This window comes from Mustela erminea, chromosome 15 (genome assembly GCF_009829155.1).
Source record: "Mustela erminea isolate mMusErm1 chromosome 15, mMusErm1.Pri, whole genome shotgun sequence".
In the NCBI taxonomy this organism is placed as follows: Eukaryota; Metazoa; Chordata; class Mammalia; order Carnivora; family Mustelidae; genus Mustela; species Mustela erminea.
The window spans coordinates 5690547-5711067 of record NC_045628.1 but is presented as its reverse complement, the minus strand read 5'-3'; the positions used below and the strand labels follow the sequence as shown (position 1 = coordinate 5711067).

General features: G+C 43.9%; 1 long non-coding RNA gene across 1 annotated transcript; it reads right to left on the bottom strand.

The window, feature by feature from the left end:
* Positions 1-11962: 11962 nt before the first annotated feature.
* On the bottom strand, positions 11963-20154 carry LOC116574598. Its single transcript, XR_004279388.1, has 3 exons — positions 20024-20154; positions 17273-17418; positions 11963-12117 (listed from the first exon to the last, which is right to left on the bottom strand). It is a non-coding gene; the product is annotated as an uncharacterized LOC116574598 (long non-coding RNA).
* Positions 20155-20521: the final 367 nt, after the last annotated feature.

Below are 20521 nucleotides of genomic sequence, written 5' to 3'. Positions count from 1 at the left end.
AAAGGACAGAGAGAGAGAGACAGAGGACTCGGGGAAGAAAGCTGAGACTGACGGCGGGTGAACTATGGTGATGCGGTTAGTGGAGAAGCAAGTTGTAAGCGCAGGGTCGGGCAGGGAGGGAAAAGCAAGAATCCCTCGTTGCACCTGCCCACAGGGATGGTGAATTTTGTGCGTCAATTTGACTGAGCTAAGGGGCACCCAGAGAGCTGCTAGAACATTTTCCGGGTCGCGCCAGTGAGGATGTTTCCAGAAGAGATTAGCATTTGATCTGGTAACCTGAGTCAAGAAGATTGCCCTCGCCGAAGCAGGCAGGTATCCCCCAGCCCACGGAGGGCTCGGCTGGAACAAAAAGCAGAAAAGGGCGCGTCTGCTCTTCGAGCTGGAACAGGCGTCTCCCCTGCTCTCGTACTAGGGTGCTCCGGTTCTCAGGGCTCCGGACCTGGACCCAATCCCACCGCCAGCGGTCCGGGCTGCGGCTTGCACACGGTGCACCTGGGCCACTTCCTATCGTAAATCTCCTGCTCGAGTCCTCTCTCCGCATCGCACTGGTTGTGTTTCTCCGGAGAATCCTGACAGTTGGCGATGCCGTCTGCCCTTCCAGGCAGCGCTGATGAGCAGGCTAAGTGCTGCACTGGTCTCGCGGTCCGGGTCAAGCTGCAGGCAGGGGCTGACTGTCGGCCACGTGTCGCTGGACCAGGAGAAGGTAGAGGAGGAAGAGGGGTGGTGAGGCCGGCTGCAGGAAGCAGAGTGAAAAGGAAAGGCAGCCCGCAAGGGGACATGGAGATGGCTGCTGGGATCAAGGGACAGTGCGAGGAGAGATGTGTGCTTGGGATAAAGCAAACACCGAGTCTTAAGAAGGAACGTCTGGTCTACCATGTCTTGGGTGACAGACCAGAGGAGGACCAAGAATCGATGGCTAGACTTGTCATGATGCTCACCGCTGATTCCGAGAAGGCTGTGGGGACAGCCCTCGGGCACAATGAATTTACGAAGGGGAAGAACAGAACGGGGGGGAGGAGGCGTGAGAGTGAGCAGACACCACTGAGAACGCTGGTAAAGGGATTTCACGCTAAAAAAGAGTTGTTTTTTTTTTTTTCAACTGATTGATGTCACCACATATCTATGGACCAACAGAAATAACATCAGGGTTGGGGGCAGGGATAAGAGGGTGCAAACAGGGTGCAAACAGCCTAAAATTCCCAAGTTGAGCAAAATCTTTTTCAAGATGTTGCTTCATAAATTTCCATCTGAAATTTATGTGTGCCCAATATATTGCATGAGAGAAATGCTCTGCTATGGGTTTAATTATCTATTTGTCATGGCCTAAAACAGCACAACCTCCAGCCCTTTCAAAATTAATGATTCTGTGCAGAAGCAGCTATTCATTTTCAAATTCTCAATTTAATTAAGGTCATTACAGCTATTTCAATAATATAATTTTCATTTGCTTTTAATACATCCCAACATTTTTCTTTCTTTGAAATTGGGTGACCTTTCAAAGTATATCCTCCAACGTACACCGTGGGCATGATCGATCAGCTACGGCTGTCAAAATCCCTTACCTAAAACCAAAGGTATTCATCTTAGTGTGGCTTTTATAATAGTCATTAAAAAAAAAAATCATTCTTTCAGAGAAGGAACACAAGAAATGTAAAAACAAGTGAGACACAATATCTTTCCATAGGAAATGTATAACCTAAAAATGGGAGTTAAAATATATGCATAAATCACTAAATTATGTTACCTATTAAGTTCCATAGAGGAGGGGCAAACCACTCCCAGGACCTGGATGGGGACATCAGCTTCCAACCAGTGTGCTGAAGGATCGTGGGGCAGTGTGTGCCCCGGAAAGAAACAGAGGGGGTTTGCAAGGGAGGGAACTGGAGAAGACTGCTTGCAGAGGGAGTCTGTAAATGAGAGGTGTGCAGCGGGGAAACCATAGCCAGGACCCCAGAGCTAGTAGCAATAGGGGCCCCTACCACCCCAGCTCCATCGCACAAGTGCTCACTCAACGGGATGGGGCAGCTGGACTCCTGTAGAGAAGCAAGCATTAGTCAAAGGACACAACCAGCCCCAAGTGACCTGACAGCAGGGCCCAGGACAGAATTCCCTGCTTCTCCCTCCTTCTTCCTCCAACGTCCCACCAGCGTTCCCCGTGGACCTCCCCAACTAAAGGCAGCAGCCTGGGACTTGTCCCTGCAGCCCAGACGGCATCCCGTGACCCAGAGAAGGGTGCATTAGGTAGGAAAACAGGAGAGAGCTGGAACCAAAGATGCTGTGAAGGAGGTAGCCAGAGGTGTGAGCTTTGAAAGTGAATCAACAGAGATCGTGTGTGCTCCTCCACGCCCGAGGCCGAGGCCGACCAACTGTGGAAAAGTGTGGACAAGAAGCATGGTGTGCCCTCCACGGTGACTGCAAGTAGGGACAGAGGTGGAAATGAGAATAGGAAATAGGGTTCCGAGGACTGGGGGGTGGCAATACTGTGCTCGGGGCTCCAGTTTGATTTAGTGGGAAACGAAGAGTGGCTGAAAGTAACTCATCACCAGGGAAGAGAAAAGGAGAGAAGCAGGAGGGAAGACACAGAGAAAACAGGGAGAAGCTACCTGGGGAAGCTGCCCAGCGTGGACCACCGTGTTTCTCTCTGTAGAATATTCTCATTAAAATCCTTTCTATCTGGGCAACAATTTCAGTGAATTTCTCAGAATAGCAGAGATCCCGCTCCCACCAGAACACTTCCATTGCCATTAGCATGACCTGTAAGAAATGTTCTGAAAATGACCGTACTCTTGAAATGACAAAAGGCACTCTGGAACTTGACCGGACACAGTGTCCCTGCTGTGATTTCACAGAAATGACGTCGCTGCCCTGGAAAACAGGCTGGCAGTTTCTCAAAAGTTTAAACAGGGAATGACCCGAGGACCTAGCAGTTTCACTCCCAGATATGCAGCCCCCAAAAGTAAAAGCAGGGACTCCAAGAGGGAGGTGTACCCACCTGTTCGTGGCAACATTATTCACAATAGCCAAAAGGTGGAAACAGTCCAAGAGCCCATCCACGGGTGAATAAACAAAATACGATAAGTACATACAATGGGATAACATTAGCCATAGAGAAGTTTCAATATAAGCTACAACGTGAATGGGTCTTACAAATATGATGCTTAGTGAAACGAATCAGACACAGAGGGACAAATATTTGATGATTCCACTTATATGAGGTACGTAAAATAGGCAAATCCAGAGAGAAAGAAGGTAGAATAGAGGTTATGAAAATCATGGGAAGAAACCTTAATTGCTTAATGGGTACAGAGTTTTTATGTGGGACGACGGTCAAGTTTGGAGTATAGATTAGTGGTGATGGAATGTATTTTACTCCATTGAATTGTACGGTTAAAATGATAACTATTATGCTATTTGTACTTTACCACAATTTAAAAAAAAACAAAATACCGACCCCGGTACAACGCAGATTGGCACCAGTATTTATTTTTGCCACAAGCGTGAGCAACACATAACTGGAGGCGATGGCTACATAATAGCACACGATACTTGGCCTGGACATGACTTTCATGAAGAAGGAGTCCCTGTGTCAGACGGTTTGTGTTCAGTTTTATAGCATCTAATGATGAATATGGCAGATTAGGGTACTGGAAGTGAGGTCTGGAACTCCGCTAATAATGCTACTGTGCAGCGGACACACTGCCCTTACTTCACCGCTGAACAAAACAGACACACACACACACACACACACACACACACACGGGGTCAGGGATGGGGACTCCTTTCTTATTCTGAGAAACCATTCTGAGAGACCAATTTACATGGAAGTAAAGACCAAGTTGTACAAACTGTGGTAATTTTACAAACCATACATTGTCTGGGCTTCCGTTAAGGAAATACTGTGATTTTAGAGTTATACAAGAAAACCACAGAAGGAGCATTTCTAATGCAAATGACTCATTCTGAGCCATTCACCAATGGAAGGCTTCTTGAAAAGTGCACAAGTTGAGTTGTTAATACGGTTTGTTTAGTATGCTTTTGGTTGAGGTTCTTTGTTTTTTGGGTTTTTTTTTTTTTGCCTATTTTACTTTAATCAGAGTAAAAAAATAACAGAGAAAGAAAAAGGGAGGGGGGAAAATTAGCGATGTAGTTCCAAACTCTTACAACTGTCTATTTTGCATTACAAGGCCCTGGAAGGCACATTTCCGAGGAGGAGTGAGCTAGGGGAAGGAGGGAGCCCCCAGAGGGGCCCTCGCTGCTCCTGAGTCAGGACAATGGGAACTCACCCGCCAAAAAGCTGAAACCTTACTTAATAGAATTGCTATTACTTCTCTTGCACATTTAAAATCTTCTCCTAATCTTTCAACGGCACTCATTTCTCATCTATACGAATAATAAATTTAGAACTTGCACATTAAAGATAAAAAATTAAAAGACTGACAGCGTCTGTATGTCCAAAAAAGGACATTTCTTCTATTAATAATTTCTCTTTCAAAAAGTACCTTGAAAGCATCTGCTATTTCCTGGTATGATAAATGAGAAGCAAAGGCAACTTCGTTTCACACCTGCCTACACAATGACCAAGGTTGCTTCACCGAGAAACAAGGGACAATTTCATAAAGGTGTAAACTAGTACCTTTCTAGTTTCCTCTTAAATACAGATGTTTTTAAACAGTAAAAATTCCCCAATATTTATAAACAGGAAACATTTTTCTAAACACTCCCTGTTTCACTTTTATTTATCTCAGAGCAAATCTCACCATATTAACAATGATGCCATAGAGGAGTATTTATAGCAATAAAATTTTGTCTCGATGTAAAAAAAATCGAAAGGGAACTCTTGAGATGAAAGGCTAGTGTCATCTTGTTACCCAAACCCATGCTTGGTCCTACAGCATCCTGCAACGTGGCCTATGGATTTGAAATAGTCACTGTCTGATGAGGAAGATTCTCGGGTTCCTGGTGCATTTCTTTCCACAATACTTTGGTTCCCCATTGACTCAGCTACAAGCAGTCTCCTGCCAAGATCAAAAACAATCAGCACTTTGGAAACCCTGACCCACATCAGCATGCTAGGGCCTCGTGATAAAGAACCCCCACATCCCCAGAGGCCAGGCTGGGTGTGATTTAAATTCCACCTTCTGCAGGAAGATCTGTGACTCTGCAAAAATCGAGGGCCATTCCCTTCTCAGCTCTGCCAGCCAGTACCCAGTTCCTACGCTTTGACAGAAGACTGAAGACAGGCCATCCTGCGTGCTGTTCAAAGGTGTTAATCGAAGCAATAATTTTTTAGCGTCGAACTTCAAAACTCTATCCTGCGTTCCCTTCCCCTTTCTCCTTTCGACTCTTATGGAATGAAATAGATCTCCTGAATGACTTATCATCGGTGCATAAAAGGACTATCTTTCCCATCAAACGGGCAACAAAGGCAGGAAAGCTGACTCTGTGGGAAGTCCTGGAGGGACCTGAAATGCCATCTCTTTCAGGTAGCAATACTCTGGCCTTTTGGATACAATGGATCTAAGAATCTGCAGGGGAAATGCTTTTTAAAGAAAAAAAAAAAATTGACTCTTACATGGGAACTTTGTTTTCAGGGTTTCTTCTAAATTCTCAAACAAAATTAAGTTCCAACGATAATCATTAAAATGCATAAGAGAGGTGATGCCTCTTCCTAACCACATTTTCTAGTTCACATTTTCCCCGGACATCTTTTCTCATCGCAGCAGCCCGTGTAATGATGCAACCACCACCTTCCAAAATAGGTGTGATTATTGTCCTGGAAACCCATCACAGTCCTAACGCGTGATCAGATGACTCATACCATTCCTTAACGGTTACTGTGGGATTAAAATCTAGCCTACTTTCCTTATCGGTTAACTATTTTATAGGTATGGAGTTTACTTTTCTGAGCTCTGGGCGAAATGTGGTCAGCCAGCTCCGCATCCTTACTTTCTGTTTACGTACTATTCCTATTGGAAGTCCGTGACCTTTTTGAAATTGGCAAGTTGAGAGGTATTACTAGTTCCAGTCAGGCTTGCTGTGCTTCCCCTGGCCTCCTAAATATGTATATACTCGTTGCCTCCCGTGTTTAAAGCTTTCCATCAACTTCAGTGATAATTATATCCTTAAATTATGGAGCTAGACACATTTTTTTTATAATGTAGGTTTACCTCCCATATTTTAGCATAAGAGAGATGCGGCCCCAAACACACAGTTCTGCTTCCTTTACATAACTGGAAAGTGTTGCTTTCACCTACCTACCTCCTTCTTCTCCTAAGCTTTTCTAAAATTATTTTCTAGGGTGCCTGGATGGTTCAGTTGGTTAAGCATTTGACTCTTGATCTTGGCCGCGGTTGTGGTCTCAGGGTCATGGAGTCGAGCCCCGGGGGCTCCATGCTCAGCACAGAGTCTGCTTGGAATTCTCTCTCTCTCTCCCTCCAGCCGCCCCCCAACTCTCTCTCCCTCTCTTTCTAAAAAAAATAAAACCTTAAAAAATACGTTATATTAAATTTGTTTTCTAGTTCAAATAATCTATAATACTTACACACTTGTTATTTATAGGGAATAAAATGTGATAATGCCGTCTTCATATTTCACCTAAAGCTAGAATATTTTGAATATCCCTCAGAAAATACCATCAAATGTTCATTTCAATTTTCCCTCTATACTAGTAATACCAATAAACCACCCTAAAAAGTCATAAAACAATTTATATCTATTTTTCTATTACCCTGAATTATTTTATATAGCTGCTTTTAGTAGAAATATCCACCTCACAATGAACGCAAAGTCACATTAACAAAAATTCTTTTCACTTCCTAATGCTATGAAGAATCACCTCACTTTTATACATCCTTCCAATTAAGTTAAAATAATGTCTCGTACTTACCTTCCTCTTAAATTGACTGCCCCCAACAGGCATTTACTGAAATGTAAATTGATCTAAATGTTGGTGCGAGAAAAAGAAAAAACAAAAAACAAAAAAAAACCCAACATCCATTACTAGAATGTCAACAAACTAACTGTCTTCAATGTAATTTAAAAGGAGAAATCCACTTCAAAACTGGTATTTTTTCTCCCCTCACATTCAGCATTACTAAAATCTCTCATCTCATTCTTTTCCTTTTTTATTTCTTTCCTCTGAACTGTACAGTCACTGTTAAGATTTTCATGCATAGCCTTCAGCTTGGATCTGTATCCCCAGCTCATTTCGAGGAGTAATTCTGTAAATCTGCACCACAGCCCTACGCACACTGTGGATTGAATCCCGTCTCGGTGGGAATATTCTTTAATTGGGGTGGTTGCCTTCCGAGCTTTTCCATAAGACCTTGAAGGAGAGTTGGGGAGAAATGTTCATCTAAACTGATATTTGAGTTGAACTTTGCAAAATGACTATCCTTTTAATAATAACTTAATAAAAGAAGAAACGCCTTGAAGAAACGTAATTACAAAGCTCAAAGTAGAACCACACAAACCTTCTCAGAATCTTCACTCTTTATTGTCAGTGTGTATTTTTAACAAGCTTTTACCAAAAATAAGTGGAGAACTGGAAAATCTTATTAGTGAAAGAACCATTTACCTTTAGATGACATTTGAAACTTGAACACCCACAGTGTTGACAGAGGGTTATTTAAAATGCAGAGGGTGAGGTGAATAAATAGAACATGGCAGAACCAAGGGGAATTCAGCAGCATGTGCTCGTCTTTATTTATTAAAATGTTTTGGGGGCTGTGAAGTCATATCTTTTGAATCCATTCAATGTTGTCTGGGATCATATGACCTGACAGCCGAAGAAAAACATGGAAGCCCCACAGAGCTCCTATTTTCAAAGACCCAGAGAGGCGAGTTTTTAGTCACTTTTTAGCCCAATAAATTTGGTAGAAACAAAAATAGAAAATTAACGATAAAAAAAGAAGTCTGCGTGTAGCTGACCATGGTCCCCGTGCACGCATTCAGGGTTTGGGCCCCTGAAGCTGATGTAGAAAAAAACATGTATGTGCCTCATCGAGGTCTATACCGTTGCTATTCACGTCTTGAAAATTCGAGAAGCCTGAAGAGGAGAGGCTTTCCTTCATGTTTATGCCAACCTCAAAGGCCGCCTGTGGATTTCCTCCTCACTCACATAACCCCGTCCAGTCTCTCCAGCTACGGCTCCTACCCTGTGATTATATATAAATTCCAGCCTCCCTCTCTATTAAAGACAAGAACAACAAAAGGCAACACGTTTTTTTAAATGCCCTGAACATTACAAAGGAACCTGAGACAATGGAATGTTCTGGAACAGGAGGACTGAGTGGCTGAACCACACATGCGGAAAGGCGGTTTTTCACCCCATCCCTTTGCATCTTTCAGACCATGTGACTGGACTGCCTGTTCAAAAGTAAATAAATATTTTTATGTGAAGGTGCCCGCAGCCCAGCCTAGCTCTCTACGGACACAGAATCTGTCAGGGGGACCCCGGGATCTTCCCGATCACCAGCTCTCTGGGTGACGCTCACAAGCACAGAGGCAGGGAAGGACTGAGAAGTTAATCACAGACCACCCGGCACGGACAGGCCTGTGTGTCCCGTAATACAGAGAATGCTGAGCAACCAGCCCTGCCAGAAAGAACTTCCCCGCCGGCCTGCTCTGATGCCTGGAATCCCTCTAGGAGACACTCCGCCCCCGTATGTCCCTGTGCCACTGTGATGCCGGGTGGCGTGCGGGGCAGTTCTCGCCTTCACCGACTCACCCTCCGATGTACTCGCCCGCCGCTTCCTGATCAGCTCAGGTCTTTCCTCGAAGAGACAGGTCTACACACGCTCCACACTTCCCCATCCCCGGCGCCCACCCCCTGTCCCCTCTAGTGCTTACGCGTTACGGAAACGATCTCCGTGCAGGTCACCAAGACTTTGCTCACTCCTGGGTCCAGAGCCGCCACCCTTCTCGGAGCTCTCTCTTCCCAGGAACGAGGCGACGGTGTGCTGCCCTGGTGCTTCTCCCTCTCTCATGTGTGCTTCTCTGGCTCTAGACCTCTTCTTTGTCGTCCCTGTCATTCCTGGGTCCCCTCTCCATCGCCACACGGTCACCTCATACATAAGTATTCCCCACGCTGTGCTCCCCCATCTGCTACCCCCGCCCCCCCCCACGCTGAGCATCCTGCCTCCCCACGGGAACCCTCACTGGTCCTTCCATGTCCACAGCTGTATCCACAGCTGTATGCCAGGCCCTTGCCTAAGTAGTTTACAAACATGAACTCGTTTAGGGATGAAGGAACTGAGGCACCTATGAGCTCAGTTACGTTCTTCAGGTCACATCGCTGTTACGCGGTGAGTCAGATTCAGACCCAGACAGCCAGGCAAGAGCCACATTCTCAACAACCACGCCGTGCTGCTCCCCGGCCTTATTGTGATATTCAGCCGCAAAGCTTCAATCCGATCACTTCCTGGTCAAAAACTTTTGATGTACCTTCAGGGACTATTACAATGTTTTAAAAATGCATCATTGAGAACGGACGGCTAGAATTTGATCTTATCTCTTCTTAACTTTATAGACGTGTCTCTAACTATCCCCTTGGACCCATCGTGCGTGTTCCAAACGGTAAATAAAATACATTATTTCTGATGTCAGGATTCCAATTTAAACTTTTTTTTCCCTCTGGTTTGAACTTTTCTCTGTCCGTATCAAAATGTTCCTAGAAAGGGCACCTGGGTGGCTCAGTGGCTTAAAGCCTCTGCCTTCGGCTCGGGTCATGGTCCCAGGGTCCTGGGGTTGAGCCCTGCATCGGGCTCTCTGCTCAGTGGGGAGCCTGCTTCCTCCTCTCTCTCTGCCTGCCTCTCTGTCTACTTGTGGTCTCTGTCTGTCGGACAAGTAAATAGAATCCTTTAAAAAAAATATATATTTTTTTCCCAGAAGTCTGTCTAAGTCTAAAACTTTGATACATGTAAGAAAAATAAAAATTCAAGCCAGAAGTAAGAGAGACCACATTTAGCCTCTTACCTGAAACAACCGGTAGATGAGAAATGTATGTAAGAAATAATGATTTCAAGGCACTGGGCCTTAGACAACAGAGACAGCGAGGGCAGAGGCACGAACCGGAGGAGTCTTATCCTTGCCCCGTGTACTTCCTGCAGAGGTTCCCAGCCGAGCCGCCAGCAGGGAAAGCCCAGGCCGAGTCTGGCAGACTCTGTGAGTTGAGGACACAGCTCTAGGAGAGGTCTAGAGGTATGATGGTGTTACAGTGTGCAGGGAGGGCGGAGGACCCCAGAGCCATAGGACAGCTTCAGGAGTCCGAGTAGAGGTGTAATCGGAGTCCCTATAAGGAGAGGAGAGGATGAGGAGAGAGAAAATAATCAAGCATTTAAAAGCCAAAATTTTTTCAAAATTTGATGAACACTCTATACCCATGCATCCAAGAAGTTCAACAAGCTCCAAGGAAAAGAAACATGAAGAAAACTATACAAAGACATGTAAAATCGAATTGCTCAAAACCAGTGAAAAGGCACACAATCGATCCAAAAGAAGGCAGGAAACAAGCAAAAGAAACAACAAAGAGCAGATGAGACAGAGAGAAAGCAAGAGCAGGAGGGCAGATAGAAGCCCGGTCATAACGATATTACATGTAATGGCGTAAACACAGCACATAAATGCAATCATTGTCAAAGTAGACAAAAAAGCAAAATCCAACCATACACTGCCTTCAACAAACCCACTTGAAATATAAAACATGTGTGGGTTAAAGGCAAATGGGCAGTGAAAGGTATACCATGCTAACACGATCAAAAGAGAGCGGGAATGGCTGTTAACATCAGACAAAGCAAAGAAAATCATTACAGATTTTTTTAGAGACATCTCATAGCTGATGAAAACGTTAAACTCACACATCCAAGAATTCAGCAAAGCCCACACAAAAGAAAGACGAAACGTACACAATGGCACATCAAAATCAAATTGCAATTCTTTGCTCCACGTCAAAATGAGCAAATACTCTCACCATCTAAACACACGATTCCAAGCAGGAATGTGAGAGTCCAGAGGCTTCCACAGGGCACAGGGGGCTACCACTGGTTCATGCTGAAACCAACGGCAGCAAAACCACAGATTTCTTTTTATGTTTTTATTTTAATCACCCAGGGCTCATCACAACAAGTGCACTCCTTAACTCGCAACCCCTCTCCCCCCCCAACCCCCACCACCCTCCCCTGCAGCGACCATCAGTGTGTCCTCTGTAGTTAAGAGTCTGTTTCTTAGGGTGCCTCTCTCTCTCCCTCTTTTTACTTTCCTCATTTGTTTCTTAAATTCCAAATATGAGTGAAATCATGCAGTATTTGTCTTTCTCTGACTTATTTCACTTAGCGTTACACTCTCTGGCTCCATCCATGTTGCTACAAATGGAAAGATCTTATTCTTTTTTTTAAGTCTGGGTAATATACTACTGCATCTATACATGTCTTCTCCATGTAGTCATCTACTGATGCACACTTGGGCTGCTTCCATATCTTGGCTATTGTAAATAATGTGGCTATAAACATCGGGGGGCATGGATCCCTTCGAGTTAGTGTTTTTAGGGAGCCACAACTTTTGTCTCGGATCCCTTGAGAAGCTGTTGAAGCTGTGCAAGACAGTGGCAAGAAAAAGTGACAGAGGAAAAACACACCTTTCTGAGAGCAGGTTCAAACACACTTGCGGGGCAGAACAGGGGACATAGGAGAGCAGGTAGGAGGAAGCAGCAGCTGGGAGTGGGGAGGCTGAGCTGGGCGGGAAGGCCTGTGTGTGTACAAAGATCAGGGAAAACACCGTCATAACAATCCAGAAACGGCGAGCCTTCTAACTACTCAATTATCACCTACCTTCCAAGTAGGCACTGTGAACATCCGGACGGCCCAAGTTGTCTTCTCATGGTTCATCTCCAGCAAGGGGCTTAAAGCTTGCCATAAGTACGTTTAGAACGAATGAAAGAATGGCTCTGGTCGAGACTTCTATTTTTATTTAGTATTTAAAGTCAGATACACGGATATTTATAATTGTAGAAATTTCTGATATGTAAATTGCGAAGGGAAAAAATATCCCCGATCCAACGTTAGTCACATCTTTTCTTCAACACGCTCCAACCGCATACATAATCCTAGACACGTTGCATCTCTAATTACAATAAAATCATAGATTACGTTAGCATGACTCAAGGATAAAACAATTGGGTTTGGTCCGTGTCTTTTGGACACCATATCATAACTGTATTGTTTCCTTGGGAAGTAGCCACGCCCCTAAGTACACAGGAAAACACACGTTCTGTGGAGAGCAAAGTGGGGAGGAGGAGAACAAGAAGGGAGACTTTCTGAGTAATTATCATTTCAGACTAAAGATGTACCGCTGGCGACATTCCCATTTTTCATTGAATTTCCTTTCATCTCTATTAACATTGAATATCACTTCAGAAAACAAAACCGCAACAGAAATTAAAATGTGTTCACTAAAATTTGGAGATGTTCATGTTGTATTACAGCTTTGCATTTTGAATTTCTTCCCAAGATAAAAATTTTCCCGTTTAATCTCAAATTTTTAAACTCATTTTATTATTGTTTCTCCCAATCATCTACGTGCTAAAAATTACACTTTTAAGCAGAAATAAATACATATTCTCATGCATAGTGCAGGAGATTTGCCCACAATTAGAGATTTATGCCGAAATGAAAGCAGCCAAGCTTTGGAATCACAAAATCTAGTTCTGTGAGTTACTGACTAGGTGGCCTCAGTGATTTTCTTAGAGACACTCTTTTTCCATATCTGTAAAATGGGAACATATTAGACACTCATACATGATTCCAAATACTCTCTGCCCCAACCCTTAGTCCATCCACTGCTGAAAAGAACAGCTGCCCAACTCGCACCAGCTTGGAGAAGGTAAAAGGGGGCAGCACCTGGTTTCAGCCGCACCAGGTTGTCTTTCAACACCTCCACGTGGGCTATCCGTGGACCATGTTCCAGCAAGTGTAAACGGTGGGGTGGGCCACTTAGCCTCTGCTCATTAACCTTGCCTGATGATGGGATGATGGAAGCAGGTGAGTAAACCCTTCCCTCTGCACACCCGCTAGAGAGTTCCGGGTGCATTTCTTCAGCCTTTTCAAAAGGCCCCGTGGCATCAAGTGCAGCCTGTTTGTGGGCAACTTCTAAGTGCATATTTGCGTCGGCTTTCCCTCTGTCCCTGTCTCAGTCCTCACTCTTTTACTCCTGTTCTCTGGGGTTATTCACTGCACACAGGCTTTGCTTTCAAAGAAACCAGGACTAAAGCCAGAACAGAAGAAAGAATGTTCCTGACCTCCCTGGGGAAGGCGAGGGGTGAGAACAAGACATTCCCAGGTCCAGATACTGTCCCAGGTGGTTTGCATTCATTAACATAGATAAACCTCCCCACAACCCAGTGAGGCAGGTAGTACCATCATCTCCTCTTTGTAGAGAAGAACGGAACAGAGGTGTTCCGTATTTTATCTGAGATCACACAGCTATGAAGCGTCTCCTGAGCCTGAAATGGGTCCCTCACTGTCAGCCACTAAAGCACAGAGTAGGTGCCAGAGGAGGCGTGGCTGAACATTTTTAGGGTGCTATTGCAGAGGGAACACAGGCTTTGAAGGCTGGAAAATTAGGAGGGGCACAAAAGAATTGAGAGCAACCGGGATGATAAATCTGCTTGCGGGGTAAGTTGGTATTCGCGGCCGCTTTGATCTCTAAGAGATGAGACGGCCAGACGGGCTCTGCTCCGTACACACAGGGAGGCAGAGCTCGCCTTCCCTACTGGCGTATAAAAATAGTAGTACGACTAAATTGATTTAGATGCTGAGTTTCCTGCTTAAATCCCACTTATCCTATTGACTTTAAACACAGCCTTTTGCTTTCATTGTAGATTTCCTCCATTATCTATCCCCTCAAGGTAACTCCCACGAACAGATGTCGATCTAGCCCAGATGTAGGAAAGCTTGAGGTCCAAAATCCCCTTATCAAAGGAGATTGCAGGCTGTTTTCCCCATTTAAAGGCCAACGAGATCTAGGTACAAGAAATAAAGATAGAGCCAGCAAGAAAAAGCCGGGGGCCCCCAGATCCCCGCTGTGTGCACCAAAGACGGTTGTCCTGACATGACAAGCAGATAAAAAAAGCTTCTAAGGTAGCAGAAATGAGGAGGGCTTGGCTTCTGTCCTGGCAGTCTCAGGTCTACAAGACTGTTACAAACTCCGGAAGTGGGAAAGAGGCTCCGTCACTGAATCAGCTTTGGTGTCGGGCTCCGTTCAGTCTCAAAATCAAAATATCAAAATGTGATTTTAGAATCTGCAGGCCTGGTAAAACTGAGCCCAGGGCTTTGCCTCATCTGAGGGCCCCTGGGGTCCAGCCAGAGATCCAAGCCCGTGCTTACTCCCGGGACCTAACCCAGGCTCTCTCACTTTTTGTTTGTTTCATCTACATTGAAAAGGAAACACACTGCATTTCTCTCAAGAGAAGCAAATCAGAAAGACAAAAATTCGACTTCGTGATAGGTCTTTAAAGTTATCACCCAAGACCATAAAAATTTAACACTGTTTCAAGAAAAAACAGACTCACAGAGGATATATGCCGTCAGCTGTGAGTTTATAGGATTTCTCAAGATGCTGCTTTTGATTTGTAAACAGAGAAGTCCTATAAAATATTTGGCATTTGGATACAAGGAACTAGCAAGGGTTTTCCTAACTATAAATAAGGTTTCTTTTATTTTTCAGAAGGCTGGAAGCTGTAATGTATCCTGGGGTTGTGACAGAGGGCTCTGGCCTGGCCGGGCCACCAGCCCAGTCCAGACATCAGGCTATGGGACACAGAGACACAAGAGGTTTCTGAGAAACGTATGTGACCCCACCAATTAAACTGCCATGAAAACTGTGCCTCTTTTATTAAGAGGGGGGAAAAAAATCACCTAAATATCATGAAGGAAGTGCCAAGAGCATCGATTAGCCCACCTGAATAAAAAACTACTGCCCCGTTAGGAGGAAAAGCAATTTTCTAAACACAGCCCAGTGAATCTGGTCATGACCTCAACATCACTTATAAGCTCATTTCGTAGAAAGGTGATCAAAATCTCAACTCGAATGTTTTCTGCAGCTGCTCTTGCTTGCTGTTTCCTGAAATCTGGAATTCTACTTTTTGGGAAAAGATAATTTCTGCATGATCTTTTTTCAAAGGCTTGCAGCATATTCCCCTTGGAAATCTCTTTTTTGAGCCTAGACGGTATTGCCAGATCACGCAGGAGTGACCTTATTTGCCCCTCAGAGAAATATATACATTAGAATTTTAATATGAAGAATATCAAATTTTAAAAATAAAATTGATTCTAAGTACATCTCAGTCTACTTTGACTTGAGAAACGTCTTCTATGGCATCTACATTTGCACCAGATACGTTAATACCTGACACAACCACCACCAAAAATCGGATTATATCTAAATCTAATATATGTCAAAAATATATGTCATATATATGTATATGTCATTTATGACATAATATATGTCATAAATATATGTCAAAAATCTAATATATGTCTCATTATGTTTACGAACTCCATTTCTGTAAAAAATAAAATAAATAAGCCAGGCCAAACAAAAATTCCTGCACAATTTACCTAATACTTTACTGAGAACTAAAAAGAATACCTTTTAAATTAAACACTTTTATTAGGCCAATCCAAGAATTTTCCCAACATTCCTGCTATTTTTATTTAATGCATGGGGAAAATCAACTCAGAGCGCAAAAAGGTTAGCCGCTTGCAAGTCCTGACTCTTCCAACATCATTAAGGCATCACTACTGTCAGGTAAGACAATTACTTTTAAACGCGCTCTAAACCTTATTTACACTATGTGAAGGCCACGAAATTGGCATTGAGCTGACTTTCAGGTGTTGCCATGAACAGGTAAAATGCAATACAAAGCAGGACTCTTCTGTGTAAAATAACCCGACGGGATAACCAGAGATTAGCACACCTAGCCCCAGTGTAGGGAGTTACTTTGTAAAACTAATCACTATACACTAAATGTATATGAAAATAATGAATTGCATTTTGCAGAACATATAACATTTGTGAATGTGATACATTCAAAAGTCATATGACTTTTGCCAAGAAAAATAGATAATTATGAGCATTCTGTAGAAATATACATGTTATCTGCTCCAATCATTAAATCCAGGCAAGCTGGGCTGTACCATATACAGGAAAGGCTGGTGCCACGGGCCAGCAACGGTGACCAAAAATCGAACCAATGACAACAGTCTGTTGTCCAGGAACCCTAAATCCTACTCCCTTACAAATGTCTCAAATCTTATTGAAAAGATTACCAGAAGATGGCAAACATTCTATGTCTCTGTTTTACCTGAACTCTAGCTTTAAGGGATAATAAAAATAAGAGCAATTAAAAGACTAGTATGAAAAAATCCAGATCTAAATTCTGCATCCATCGGAACACATAATCACATTATTGGCTTAGGAAAGTTTATACCTAGATTTTAGAAGTTCGTGTTTTGTGGCTTTTGTCGAAAGGCAATAAAAGTTCACTTGCAAAGTTTTATATACAATTAAGCCTCACACACATCCTCTGCCTCATAAAAAGAAACTATGCTTAAGCAGTCAATGTTCGGCTTTGTTTTGTCAAATACCACGGCACCCCATGCCTCCTCTGTAAGTAGACTTAATACTTATTTCTCGTATTTATCAGGTGCATAAGTATTAATGCTCTTAATGGCAACCTTAATGAAAAGCTACACTTAATTATACAGTAGGTGTTAAAGTTACTTTGTTAACACATATGATGTGTGTATTCTATGGTTACTCCACTGTTATTCATTTATTATATTATCTTATTATCTGAGGGCATCGACATATGCTTATTCAGTAGACATGCAGAACCCATGAGGTTAAAAGAAAGAAGTAAAGGAGATTTTTACTTTTCTGTGTTAAGGCAATTTTTGGTCTAGATTTCAGAAAGAGTAAGGGGTGAGCTGAGGAGAAATCAGGATTGCAAAAAAGAAAGCAAAGTTTAGTCAAAGTGAGGCATTGAGTCAGTTTCAGTGACACAATTCTAATGGTAGCAATTAACTCATATTGGATCTAACATGGATCCTTTTAACTCACATATATATTTAAGTTTTATCTTCATCTTTGCAAGTCTGGCATCAAGTATCTTTCAATAAAGTGCAGTGGTGTTAAAATGTTATCTGTGGTCCTTTGCGGAATTTCCAAGGAAATATTATGAAATTGAGAAAATTAACTTTATATTTTAAATGCTTACCTTTAAAATTTGGCCCATAAATAGAGTAATGTAAAATGAGAAATCAAAAGGTCATATTCTATTTTCACTTTAAAGTCTTTGCAGTTGCTTAGGACATGAGAACATGTCAGTCTTCAACTCAAGTAGTCTTCAAAAATTTGATTATTCTGAAATAACAATAATTTTCAAAATAATTTATGGTTAGAACACAATCAAAAGAGTAATATAGTTTTTAGACCATAAGAACCCTTAGCCTCTCTAGAAAATCAAAACAAAATGCAATCCCACTTTCCACAATGCCAGTATTACAGTAGTAATGGAGCTTGCCAGATAAAATTAATAGTGTAATTGTATTATTTTCTAATTAAATTGGGCACGAACCAGTAAAAAGGAAGCCAAAAGAGAGAGAGAGACAGAGAGAAAGAGAGCAAAAATGAGAGAACTCTGGCGCTACTAATTGACTCTGGCCTCCGGTGATTTTAAATGTCTCAGGTCAAGCAACACACACACATTTAATTTCTGAGAAAAATGTATTTTTTATTCTCTATTATTCACCAAATTAAAGTACCAGGACTGGCATGTGTAAAGAGTTGAGCCAATCGAATTCTTGGAAATAGACAGGAAATATTTATTTTGAAAAGCTGTTTATCAGTCTAAAATTTTAACAACCAATGATACTTTTTTTTCTTTTTGGAAGAAATGGACTATCTATTTTAATATAATGCAGAGGAGGATTTCAACATGAAATACTGTGAATGCCAATTAATTAAATAATTTCAAATAAGTTGTTCTTATTTTTAAGTTTTGTGAAAGAGTAGTACTTGCCCCTAATCATTGTGAGATGTTTGAATAAACACTTGCTATGTGAATTTGAATGTCTTTTCTTTTGCTGTTGTAACACTATTTCAGCGTAATTAGTCCATATGACTAATTACAAACACACACATAAACAGACACTTGTTTTTAAACTTGTTCAGATAAATTAAAATAAGAATGGATCTCTTGGTGTTGTGCAGTGCACGACCTACCCAAGTGTATATGGTGGACATGTTGATTGGTATATTTAATCATTTTACAATTACTATTTCAAGCAAAATCATGATGTTATGACTATGTCCCTTTTGGTTGGGGCAAAACTTTAGATACATTGCTATATTGTTACATGCCACAAAAGAGAAGTAGGGCCCATAGCAACAGAAGAAGAATAAATGAGTGAGATTCCAAGAGCATTAGTCATTTGACAGCGGCTGCTTGTTCACAACAAAGCAAGGGCAAGCTCAATCCTTTCTGCTACACTGAAGGACAGGCAAAAAACTGATACTAGAGTCTGATAGTTAGGAACAAATGACAACTCTTAAAAATGTGCTGTAGTTCTGAATGCTCAAGAAAATATGAAAGTAATTTTCTAAGCCTATTCCTTGATGTTTCTTTTTTAAAAAGAAACATGATCTCTGAAGCCTTTGATTAGAGAAGGGTGTAATCACTCTTTTTAATTCACTCTGATTTCACCTCAAAAGGGACGCCCAAATTCTCTTATCCCAGGTTGGCTCTCACTTCAAACCAGAGGAAGGAAAAAAAAAAAAAAAAAGTCAATTTGAAGAGCTCCTCCCAAAGGCTTGGAACTTCAGGGGTATTGACAGATACTAAACTACAATGTAAAAGAAAGAAAGAAATGGATGGCCCCTATCTGGCATGGGACAAGTCAGAAGAATTTTAGTTTAAATACCTAACAGAGACCATGAGCAACACTGGGACCTGTGGGATAACCCCCAAGTCAGGCACAACAGATGCAGACCTCTAAGAGGATTTCTGTTGTGTATCTGCACTCTCTAATGCCTCTGGAGTGAACATGCATCCCTTTTAAGAAGAAGAAGAATGAAAGTTGCCCTTATGTAAAAATAAATACATAAATTATATATTGTGTTTAAAGATTTTTTTTTTTTTTTTTTAAATTTCAAAATGTGTTCGTTTCAGGGCTGGAGGTGAGAGATTCTGCGTAGTAGAGCCTGTCTGAGGAGGAGGAAGGGGAGAAAGGGAGGAGGAGGAGGAGGCGGAGGAGAAGGGGAGGAGGGGGAGGGGAGGAGGGGGAGGGGGAGGGGGAGTAGAGCGCGGCCGGCGCGGTGCGCATGGATCAGCGCCGGCCCGATACAGCAACGGGAAGGGCCGCGAAGCCAGGGCCGCGGGGGCAGCGAGCCCTCCCGACCCGCGGAGCCTGTCCAACTAATCGGCCCGTTTGTTTTCACAGCTTTGCTCGGAACGTTCGCGGGGCCGGCCCGGCGCTCCCCGCAGAGCCCGAGAGCGCGTGGCCGGCCAAGATAGCCGCGGCGCACGGCTTCCCCCGCGCCGCCGGCCGCCGCGGCCGGAAAAACACGGCGCGCTCGGTCCCAACAGCCGTGGAGGCCGCGCGCTCCTGTGCCCCCCGCGCCGCGGCCCCTGTCCCCGCTGCCGAGGGACACGCCCGGGGGGGGGGGGGTCCTCTGTGAAACTCCCGGCGAGGCGGGGGCGAGGAGACGGAGGGAGGGGACAGGCGTGCCCCCGGGGAGCCGGGCTCCTCCTGGGAAAGGCTGCGCCGGACGCAGGACACCAGGTTCCCAGCGCCGCAGCCTGAGTCAGCACCTGGCCGCGGCGTGACTCAGACGCCAGGAAACCCGAGGATCAAGAAGGGGCTCCGAGCTTCATGGGAGACCTGGGCTTTCTAATTCCCTCTCTCCCGCTGGAGTCACGTGGTTTAGAGAAAAAAAAAAAAGAAAAGAAAAAAGCTCGCGCCCGCACCGAAACCCAAGGCGGGATCCGTGCGCTTTGTCTTCCCTTTGTTACCGCGCGCAGCGAGCGTCGCGGCCGCCTTTGTGGGGTTTGCCCCGCGCCGCCCGCGGAAGCGCCTGACAGAGGAACTTTCTGATGAAGCTCGAAACCTTTGGCACGTACCAGCAATGCCTAATTATGACATATCTAAGGACCCGTTCCGTGCGTTTCTCCGACAACCACACGCTCGGCGTCCGGGGGCGTCCGGGGGCGGCCGGGGGCGGCCGGTCCGTCAGACCGCGCGGGTGGCCTCCCTTCCCCCGGCCCCGCGCGCGGGAAGCCCGGGCCTCCCTCCGACGCGCACCGCCGGCGACAGAAAACAGGGGATGCGCGAACGCAGTTTGTCCGCAGTAAATTCTGCGTCGCGGGCGGGGGGAGATCCAGAGTTGCTCGGCAATTAAAACGAGCAGGGAGGAGGTATCTTTTAATTAACATTCTTCAAGTGGCGGCGTGTTCCCGTGTTGCCAC